At 28.9% G+C, this 12,500-nt stretch overlaps 1 protein-coding gene across 5 annotated transcripts in view; it reads left to right on the top strand.

The window, feature by feature from the left end:
- The first annotated feature begins 2,377 nt into the window (after nt 1–2,377).
- LOC145279666 (uncharacterized) overlaps nt 2,378–12,500 on the top strand; it is a 971,079-nt gene continuing 960,956 nt past the window's right edge. For 2 of the 5 annotated variants that reach the window (XM_080130925.1, XM_080130922.1), the window contains exon 1: nt 2,378–3,225. The gene's annotated coding sequence lies outside the window, so the exon portion shown is untranslated. Of the gene's footprint in view, nt 3,230–12,500 lie in introns of all 5 variants that reach the window. The other 3 variants (XM_080130924.1, XM_080130921.1, XR_013868422.1) reach the window with 3 other exon arrangements.

The raw sequence follows: 12,500 nt of genomic DNA, 5'->3' as shown, positions 1-12,500 counted from the left end.
AAAAATATTTACATACTACCTAGCTCTACCTGTGTATTGAGCACTGCTGAAGTAAATACTTAAAATAGATACATGAAATATTATATCCTCCTATAACATTTTATGTGGATACATGAAATATATATATATATATATATATATATGGAGAGAGAGAGAGAGAGAGAGAGAGAGAGAGAGAGAGAGAAGTTACTTGATGAGAAATAAATACTTGTGTTAGTATATGTTTTTTTCAACTGTTTATAATATTTTTAAAATTAACATGGATAGGTTTATCTCCCACTTCATTCTTTACCACCTCCTTCTCCCATACATATGTGCGTGCGTAGTTAATATCATTTTCTTATATACAAACGATTTTTGGATACATATGCACATTTATATTTCAATTACAGCACATCTTCTTCAGGTCAACTTGTTAGAATTGGTATATATATATATATATATATATATATATATATATATATATATATATTATATATAATAAATTCCACAGCCAAACAACGTCGAAGCCCACAAGAGCCATGACAGTCAATGAACCGGAAGTCCAAGACTCGAGTTTCGCTCTTATTTGGTCTCATTAGTTAGACACAACCGAACTCAGGATTCGAAACCCGAGCCTCTTACATGCAAGGCAAGCACTCTACCAACTGATCAAACGCCCTGCATACAAGAATTCCTATTAACCAACACAGATCAAGAAAACCGAGCCGAAATCCGACTGTGAAATGAACCTACTTCGTCTCAACAAGGGACGCGGTCATCCAACCAGCTAATAACCCCAAGCCGATGTCTCACAAGTAAGACTTTTAACTCGAAAGGACGATGCCATCCAGCAATGCTAACCAAGTGAGCCACTTATGATAGGATTTTCAGAATGTGAGAGATTGTATATAATAAATTCCACAGCCAAACAACGTCACAGCCCACAAGAGCCATGACAGTCAAAGAACCGGAAGTTCAAGACTCAAGTTTCGCCCTTATTTTGGCTCATCAGTTGAGACAAAGTAGATTCATTTCACAGTCGGATTTCGGCGCGGTTTGCTTGATCTGTGTTGGTTAATTGAAATTCTTGTGTGTGGGGCGTTTGCTCAGTTGGTAGAGTGCTTGCCTTGCATGCAAGAGGCTCGGATTTCGAATCCTGAGTTTGTTTGTATCTAACTGATGAGCCCAAATAAGGGCGAAACTCGAGTCTTGGACTTCCGGTTCTTTGACTGTCATGGCTCTTGTGGGCTGTGACGTTGTTTGGCTGTGGAATTTATTATATACAATCTCTCACATTCTGAAAATCATATATATATATATATATATATAAGATGATCCGAAAGTAACTCTTTATTCTAAAATAACTATAATTCATTCAAATGCAGTAATATGTTTCTCAGTTTTTGTGTGAATGTTACTAAATGTGTGATAATTAAATCTATGCTTTTCTTTTCAGATTTGTTATATGAATTTGGTTTTCAATATTGAAGGGAAAATACATGAAGCTATTATTTCCATCCCACAAGAGTTTCTTGTAAAATCAGTTGATGCAGTTCATGGTTACTTGAAAAGCTGGTGGTGCTCATATTGAATTTTATATAAAAGTCCATGTAATATAGTTTCTTCTCATAATATAGTTTTTTCTTCAAAAATATATAGTTATTTTAGAATAGGGAGTTACTTTCGGATCACCCTTTATCTCTCTCTCTCTCTCTCTCTCTCTCTCTCTCTCTATATATATATATATATATATATATATATATATATATATATATATATACATATATATATATAGCGCTATGTGCATACATATATATATATATATATATATATATATATATATAGCCATGTGCATACATATTAATTATCATCTAATAAAAGTCAAGCAACTTTATTGTAAAATGATGTGTGTGTATGTATATATATATATATTTATATAGGTTCGGCTGTGCAAAATCATTATATATATATATATATATATATATATATATATATATATACACACTTATTAATAGATGTTTATTTTCATAAGAATACTTTCCAGTTAAAATAGTCATCAATTAAATGACTACGTTGTATAAGTTTTATACAACTAAAACTTGCTAAATGACAATGAGAAATTTGAGCAAGTTTCCATGCTTTTATATATATATATATATATATATATATATATATATATATATATATATATATGTGTGTGTGTGTGTATATGTATCACTATGTAGATTCCAAATTACTAATATTTTCCCCTGTTTCTTTGTTTCATTAGCATAATCTCCTTTGGTCTGTGCAAAGTCTGTTTTGTCATTGTATGTCTATTCATTTTAATAATTTCTTGCTCACTTCTCTTTTTCTCAGACGCAGAAAATAAGTTCCTCCTCCCACAAAACTATGGCTACAAATCCTGCATACATTAACATCTAAAATATGGTTTTAATGTTGTTCCAAGTCTGTGAAATACTTTGAAAATGCTAGTATCTCTATGTATTCCCATTCCCAAATTGCTTCCAAGTATATCCATATTTGCGTATATATGTGCAAGTGTGTGCCTACGTTAGTGTCCATGTGTCCAGCCTCCAGCCCCAACCACATAAAGTAGTCACATACACACACATACACATACTTACTGTTGATGTAAAACTTAGACCTGCATCTTATAAATAGGCGTCACCAAAATAAGCATCTTATATATCGTTTATCAGCTACCTGATATTTACTTATATCTGACCTTTCACCTCTTCCTGCGAATCATTACTCGTTTCGCGAACCAAGTCAGAGAATCCTGCGGTGGTTCGATTACGCTTTCGATACAGTTTAAAACCCAAACGCATATTGCCATAGTTGTTTGTAACTCCGAACTCAGTAGAAGGGATTCCAGCCTGTATGTAACTTTGGCTCGGTCCGATCACCTTCTTCACACATCCGAACACACCTACACAGCTTTAGTGTGCTTCATCTACCAATCAACTGTCACCGATTCAGCAGTTTTATCTACAGCCGTGCAACAACACAACGTACCACACACCAAAAACCCTGCTAAACTTGTGACATCAAACGTGGAGACATTTTGCAGTGAGGTTGTTGAACAAAAAAAAAAAAAAAAAATAAGAAAAAATAAATAAGCCAAAGTCATTAATCAACGCCAAGCTTGAAAAAATACAAAACATTTGAATTATTAAAAAAAAAAAAAAAAAAAAAAAAAAGAGAAAACTCTCTGCACAGTTGCACCTCTGGTCTTACAAAGTTGGTATGATTATTGTTATTATTAATATTTTTATCATTATTAATATTATTTTACTGTTATCATTAATGATTTTATTACTCTTATTATTATTACCATCAATATCATCATGTTTATCTGTTATTATTTTTGTGTTTAATAAGTTTATTCATTTTCTTTTAGTTCAAACAAATATTTGTGGTCTTATAAAGTTGGTGTGATTATTTTTTTTTTATTATTATTAATATTATTATAAGTTATTTTATTACTATTTTTATTAATGTTATCATAAATATAATTTTTATCACGATTGTTAGTAATATTATTGTGTTTAGTAAGTTTCCTTTGAATTGAAAAAAAACTATTTCTGTTTATAATATATTTGCATCAATCCTATCTTTAAAAAGTTGGTATGATTAATGATTATTAACATTATTATTTTTATCATTATTATTATTATTGATTTTATTACTGTTGTTATTATTATTATCATCATCATTTTTATCACTATCATTTTTACTATTGTGTTTATTAAGTTCTTTCATTTTATTTGTAGTGAAACAAATATTTCTGTTCATAATATATTTACACTAATTCTATCTGAGTCAACTAAGTTGTAACTTTTCTATCCAAGTACAAATCTGGTCCATTTTCATTGTCTCATTTTTTTTTCTACATAATTTTCAAATACAAATTAAAAAAGTTTTCTCAGTCTTCAGAGCAAAAGGGTACTAAATAACTTCATTGCCTTTTTTGTTTATTTTTTTTTTTATTGTTGATTTAATTGCTTAGGTGTTGTTGTGACTGCATTTAATAATAACCGATTATAAATATAATTTCTAAAGACGAAATGAATTCAGTTTGTGTACAAAAACATCAAATCAAACCTTTTACCTCTATAATTTCATTAGAAATACCTTTGAACACCAATTGTAATTAAGTTTTCAAAGATGTTTTAAATAACTTTTAATAACTTCATTTACTAAATTCATACAAATTAACTTTGAAATAGTTTTGTGCATAATTCTTTCTGGCGTTTCCATACCAAACTGTGTATATACATTTCAATGATTAAATTTCATTAATATCTAACTTTTAGACCAAATTACAAAAAACAAGAATTTCTTTATTTTTTACTTGAAAGAACACATAACAATCCACTTGTAAAAACTTTCTATATTCATTATGTAAAATTGTTAACAAGTTTTATTTATTGGCTAACATTTTTGGATTTTATTTTATTTTATTTTTGGAAAACAAATTTACATTCATCTTTACAAACAAATGATTTTCTGCCTTTAAACTTAATTTGAATAATCATGTTTTCAACTAATTTCTCCGGAGATATAAGAAACAATTTAAAGATGGACTTTTATCCACATTTATTTTCCATTGTATACCTTTGACCAATGACCAGAATATTTCGAAATTTTATCTTTATGTATATATTTGCATATTATATACATATTTAAGTATATTATATATGTATTTACATATATGCATATTCATATATACATATATATATATATATATATATACACATTATATGTATTATAAATATACATATATACAAACAAATGTAAATATGTATGTATATATTGTCATACATATGCTTGATTATATATTTACATATATATAATATATATTGCATGTTCTCATATATATATATGTATATATATATATGTATATATATATATATATATATATATATATATATATATATATATATATATATAATAACAAAATAGCATACATTTCCATCTGTACTTTGAACTATCAGTTCACAGTTTAATGTCACCACATCATAAACAAACAGTTTATTCGCTTTATTGATTTATTATTATTATTATTATTATTATTATACAATTATAGTATATTGAGCACTATTGAAATATATCCAACCTAAAGTATTGTTACATATTATTTTAGAATATATATATATATATATATATATATATATATATATATATATATATATATATATAAAGTTAAAATACAGAAATCCAGTCAATATTCTGGCCATAATATAAAGCACCTTGTAAATATTTTAACACCTTTGTCCTTTTTTATTTTTAACTTTTATTCATGTTCTGTATTTTATTGAGCTCTCTTACTCCTACAGAAATGACTCCATCCTCCAGGGATCCAACACACCATATATGTGTGTGTGTGTGTGCATGTAAATATTTTTTAAAAAATTCCAATATATACATTATATGAAAAGTTTAATTGCTAACTAGTTTCAACTTATATAGACACTTTTTGAACATTTGTCTCAAAGATATGATACACAATTATGTTAATCGATATGGCATCAGACTATATAGTACTTTCGTTAATATTTTAACACCTGTGTTGTTTCTCATCCAATTTTTGCCGTTTGGAAAAGTGTAAAAATCTTGCTGCACAATTCTTCACCCAGATTGTCTCCTATGTATCCGGCACCTATTACAGTAGATCCTTAAGCTTCAGTGGCAATATAACAAACTTCAACTTTCTGACCATTTTAAAACTCTATATTAAAGTACATGATAATTTTTTTAACTGTATTTTTTACTTTGATAAAGTAAAATGTATTGGTTTTAGAGCTTTGTATTGTCTAACATTTTAAAATAAAAATTGATATGAAATATTTATATTTAACTAGCAAAAGTACCCGTCGTTTACTGGGTTCAAAAACAGCCTACAGAAAATGGACTCTGATTTATGAAAGGATGATAGGTTATGAAAAGGAAGGGTTGTAAAGAGATAGCTTCGAATTTGGGGGTATCAAAACCAAAGCAAAATATGATGAAAGTAAAAATAAAATAGATAAATCCCATAATTTATTATACCATACCTGTTCGCACTAAAACATTTATCACAATATTCTGTGGATCTATATTAAAAAACCTTGTTAAACTTTGTGACATATTTCCATTCTATGGAGGTCAAGCGCGAACGAACACCCCATAATTTTATTATGCAATATTTCTTCAAACTGAAACATAATTATCAAAGTATACTTACGCAGATAGATAGGAAAAGTATTTATTAAAGTTTGTGCCTATTTCCATTCTATGGAGGCCAGGCGTGAATGCAGACCCCACAATTTTATTATACAATCCCTATTTAAGTTAAAACATACTTATCAAAGTATTCTTATGTACATCTATATCAAAAACACTTGTAAACGTTTTTTTTTAATTTTTAATTTTTTTTATTTCCATACTTTGTGGACCAGGCGTGAACGCAGACCCCACAATTTTAATGAACCATCGTTCTGCCAGATAAAACATACCCATTCCTGTGTCTCGATATATCTTCTATCATCATATGTAGTCAGTTTTTTAAAATAGTCAACCATATAGGAGCCTATTCGTGACCACACACACACACACACACACACACACATTCAGCTTTATATTATAGATATGTAAAAGTTAAAAAATTTCCTACTTACTTATTTACACGGAATATTCCGTAACACTATATTTTATCGAATGTGTTGATTCTCAACTTTCAAGAAAAATCTTAAAAGTTGAAACTAACAAACGAAATAAAATTCAATATCTAAAAAAAAACACATTTCAGCAAAAGAATTTGTTTGAATTATTTAAGCAGTTGTTTAAACCGTTTTTATTTTGTTTTGTTTTAAAATTAATTTCAAAGAACACAATGCAGTGGGGCGTCTTCCCAGCTTACTATAACATAGTCGTTTTCAAGTCAAATGTAAACAAATCCTCTTAAATAATTAAACATTACTTCCACCACTATTGATCATTACAGTGTTGTTTACAAAGAAATGGAGCAAAATAAAATATATATTCATGTCAATAACATAGTACAACAAAATAAAAATGAAAATTAAGCTAATCTGAATCAAACATTAGTATCTCAGTTTAAATGCTATTTTGATCTGACTTTGAACATCCGACAAGATAACTTTATATGTTACATTAACATTTTGTATCATTAGTGCCTGTTTCATAATTGAAGGTGGGCACTCCTTATCTGTTCTTTAAATTAAGTGAAAATTCCATGAGCAAAGTTTCTTTCCTATTCATCTGTAGAATATAATATTTTAGGACTGCTTCCCAGCTGACTATATCATGGTCGTATTCAGGTGTAGTGCGTGTATATATATATATATATATATATATATATATATATATATATATATATATATATATATATATATATATATATATATAGTTATATAGTTATATTTTTGGAAAAAAGGATTCCAGCAAAGGGCTCCTATATAAGGTCAAAATTCCGAAAATAAGAGCGTATTATTTATATTTTTATTTTCAGAAAGTTTAGATGAGATAAGTCATCGATACCGTCGGTTTCAAACCTGATAATAGGGGACCGTTTTTGATACTCATATCAAGCTCTCTTCAGCCGATACTTATATCCATCAGCATTCACCCTAGGCGGGTTGAACTGACTTTCCTTGAAGGAGGAAGAGTCAAGGGAATATCAGATTTGCAAGCGGTCCCCAGTTGCATATACATCCTGGTTAGGGAAGATGATGTTATGTTTTAAAGTTCCTGCTGGGAAATGTCGATGTTCTCCCATATACATCATAAGGTATTGCCAAATAATCTCCCATCTAGTACTGACCAGGCTCAATTTTGCTTACCTTCAGTGATCTAACTAGAATCGATGTGTCAACGTAATTATGTTGTATATTCTCGCATAGTATAAGTGTGAATAAGTTCTAACTGAGCCGTGCTGTTACTTGATAAGTGATGGCTCTCCAAGTAAAAAAAAACAACTAAATATGTTTCGAAAATAATTTCTACTTTCACTTTCACTTTATTTGCAGAAATGCATGTCCTGAGATCAAAGTGTAAAAGCTTTGTATATACATACGCGAATAGTTCCAAAATTAAAGCCTCTGTTTTTTTCTTTTCAACTCAAAAAGTTGAAAAGCTATGAAGATGGGAGCAACCTTTCGTGCTCCAGAATGTATTTTTCTACATAGTCATCACCATTCCCAATGTACTTTTGTCAGGAATTCAATGACGCATCTCTAATTCTGATGCATGTCTATGGCAAGGTTTGCTTTTTTAGAGTCTTATACCGTCAATATCTACAATAGAGAGATGAAACTTTGACGTCATGAAGGCATAAGGCCATTCATCATAACAATTTTCAATCCCTTCTGATTCATTCAGGTGGAATAAAAATGTAGGAGGCATTACTATTAGAACGTCCCTCCTATATTAATGAAAAATGAAATTTTCAATCAATTTGAGGATCTCTTTAATAGGACGGCCCTAAATGTAAATGTGGTATTATGGTGACTGAGATGATGTTATTTAAGAGTAGGGTAGACATTTTTATCCCTTTAAACCAAGGATGTCCAACAACACCCATTCCCCTACACTTATGCTTTATTTGTTTTATAAATGTTTTTTTTTTTTTCGCATTTTCCGCAAATAAATAATTTAAAGTGTAGTATCTGTTTCTACTTTCCATTGAAAATAGAGAGGTTTTAAGTGGGATATTTTTTATTTTGTCTAATAAAGTCCATTTCTGGAGAGTAAGATATCCATTCCCTGCACGTACACACAAACACATAAAAACTGGCTTTCTTTTCATGGAAAGGGAAATAAAATCAACTCTTTTTTTATCATCTATCAAAAAAATATTTTACTCAAAGTAATTGAAAGAAAGCTTGATTTTTTAAAGAAAAATAACGGCTAAAAGAATTATAAAAATAAACAACCGTATAGTTAAATATTTAGAGATTTATAAAGAATCAGAATCAGTAATTTACTATGGAATCGATAATTGTATCGGAATCAGGAAAAATATTGGAATCGTCCCATCACTAATATATATATATATATATATATATATATATATATATATATATATATGTATATAACTACTTAATTTACTCACAGAAAATTATTATACGAAAGTATAGATTTATGCGTAAACTTTAAGTATTTACTTCAAAAGTGCTCAATATGTAGGTAGAGCTAGTTAGTAAGTTATAAAATATATATGGCGATTAAGCATATTCAGTGTAGCTTAATCACCATATATATTTTATAAATTACTATATATATATATATATATATATATATATATATATTTAGTAATGTGATTGATAATTTAAAATTCAAATTAAAATTAAAAATCTGTTTCATAAGAAGGAACAACAACAAAGTCAATAATTTGTCAATCGTTTCGGAAACGACGTTTTTATTGTGACAGACATTAAGCCACGGACAATAATTTTGACATATAGCTTTTTAAACAAAGTCTTCTCATCAGCAAAAGTATTGGGTGGGTTTCTTTTTTTTTGGGGGGGGGGGGTTATGAAACAGATTTTTAATTTTTAATTCTAATTTGAATTTTAAATTATCAATTACATTATTAAATATTAAAGTAGCTCTAGGATATTTGCCTATCGAGCTTATATATCTGAATTACAACGAGCACTGTTCTTTTCTTGTATTTTAATTAAATTAGTAATTTTACTATCACATTAAAATACACTCTGCTGTTTAGACTACTGTTTTAATCCCCTTTAAATTTATATATATATATATATATATATATATATATATATATATATATATAAAAATATTTTACTTCAGTTTGCACCCCAAACAAGGCACAGTGCCACTTTGAAGTGAGGGGCTACTATCGGGGACATAAGTTGCAGAGGTATTATGAAGGTAGATGAGTGGCAAAGTGTCTGTTCACACACTACACTTGAACTTCTGCATGTCAGTACAGTTGGGAAAGCAGAATTCCGGAAGGGAGTTCCAACGTCTAGTAGTTCTGGGGAAGAAAGTATTAGGGTAGAAGGCATTTTTACACCTAGGGATCTCTACTGTGAAGGCGTGGGATTTAGCTGCTTGTCTGGTTTTGTTATATATATATATATATATATATATATATATATATATATATATATATATATATATATATATATATATATATTGAAATTCACACAAAAGTTTGGATAATAGCTCAATAGTGTATGTCTACAACTAAATATACAATAATTTAATAAACGTTTGGAATTCATTTCAAAAAGTATTTTTGTTCAAACAATCATTTCGGTTCATTTCAAAACGTGTTTTTTTTTTTTTTTTTAATAAATTCATTTTTTCTTAAAAATTTTCTCAGTGGATTTTTATCTTATTTTTATAACTCTACCTGTCTGTCTTCGTTTTTTTTTTTTTTTTTTTTTTTCAAATATTTTATTCAAAGTAAATGAAAGAAAACTTTTTTTTAAAGAAAAATAACGGCTAAAATCATTATAAAAAAAACTTGAGAATGTTAGAAAGTTTTGCTACTTTATTTCTTAGTAGCTTTTCAACCTTCATTATTGAAGAGTTTGTTACGTTGCTGTGTTGTGTCTGTTGACAGCATTCCCAGCATCATGCATACGAGCCAAAAAACAATTGATTCTGATTTTTCAATAACATCTTTAGATAGCGTTGCGTTATATCTTTTGTAAAATGTTTAGTCAACAGTAATATAGATAAATCTTTCAAACCGTCTAGTTCTACAACAAAAAAATATCAGCACACGTTCTCATGTAAGCACATGTTTATTATATATATACGTACGACATAATTACGTTGAAACACTGATTCTCGCCAGATCATCGAAGTTAAGCAACGATGAGCCTAGCTAGTACTACATGGGTGATCATTTGGGAATGCTAGGTGCTGTATGTACTACACCGCAACGTAGAAATTTCCAGGTGTCTATCTGGGGGCACTTCAATCCACTGGGAGAGATGTACCCTCAGGCTTCGTTAAGACATGCATCTAGGAGAAGGAACACTCTGAGATAAAAACGTGAGGTCTACTGTCTGCTTTGTATTGTGGCAGTCACTGCACCGACTGAGATTAGCAGTTGTATCAAAAAGTGTGGTTGGTTCTGCACAAAGCCTTCACCACTATAAACAAATCACCTGTGTGGCTTTCTGAACAATTTAGTTGTTATGGTGGAACTCACATGTTTGAATCAGCAGGAGAGTCCATCATCTCTCTCTCTCACACACACACACACACACACACACACACACACACACACATATATATATGTATATATATATATATATATCTGTGGAAATATACTTTATTTCCTTCTAATATATACCAATACTTATTTAAAAAACTCAATGTAATTACAGAGCAATATAATGAATGAATAAGAAAAGTCTATATTCCAAAGTTTGATGGATTGATTGTTGCTATTTCTTCTGATGAGTTAAGAGCAAAATAGATTCACTAATTGATATAATAATTAAGTGATTCATTTTGTGCTACGAAACAGATACTGTCAAGAATAGTAAATTTCAACTTTGTCATTCATTCACTATATATATATATATAATATATATATTCAAATAAAAGTTTGCATAATAGCTCAATAATGTATGTATGTCCAGAGCTAAATATACAATAATTTAATAAACGTTTTGAATTCATTTTAAAAAATATTTTAGTTCAAACACTCATTTCTGTTCATTTCAAAACACGCGTTTTCTTAATAATAAATTCATTTTTTCTGAAGATTTTATCTGTGAAATTTTATCATGAAATTAAAAATAATCTTATTTTTATAACTCATTCTATCTATCTATCTATCTATCTATCTATCTATCTATCTATATGTCTGTCTGTCTCCATTTTTTCAAAGTTCATCTCTTCCGAAACGCAAGGTAGCAGAGTGGCACAAAGGAGGTCAAATGACTGCATTTTTTGTGGAACGTCTTTTATAGGTTTTAGCAGGTAAAAATAGCTGCTAAGGGATGTAAATTGAAAAAAATTGGAACTTTGCATGCGTAAGTTTTGTACGCATGCACAAATATGTTTATACATTATAAGCGGTTCGTTTCTTATCGGTCTGATGATCTCTAAGACAGTAACAACTAAGGCTGGGGCACTATGGCACCAAAAACATTTTTGTTTTACTTTTGAAATCACTACTATATATTGGGTACAATATAATAATTAATAGAGAATTGACTCTAGAATAATAAATATCTACATGAATTAAAATATCATATTTCAGCATATTTTACGACTTGGCAACGCCGGACGCCTTGCTAGTTATATATATATTAGTCTGTATTAACTGGGCAGATAAGCACACATTTACTTCAAATAATAAAATTCATTGATATAAATAAATTTTATTATTAAACTGAATATATATATCTTTATACCTATTCCGTATTCCTTTGGTGTGTAGTGATATTCATATTAAAAACCCTATTTTTCTATTTATTTAAAAAGAACATACAATTTTGTTATATATGAGTTATCGA

The sequence above is a fragment of the Euprymna scolopes genome, chromosome 7 (genome assembly GCF_053919585.1).
Source record: "Euprymna scolopes isolate OS-2025 chromosome 7, ASM5391958v1, whole genome shotgun sequence".
In the NCBI taxonomy this organism is placed as follows: Eukaryota; Metazoa; Mollusca; class Cephalopoda; order Sepiida; family Sepiolidae; genus Euprymna; species Euprymna scolopes.
Note: the sequence above shows the minus strand (reverse complement) of the source record. Positions and strands in the feature narration are given on the sequence as shown.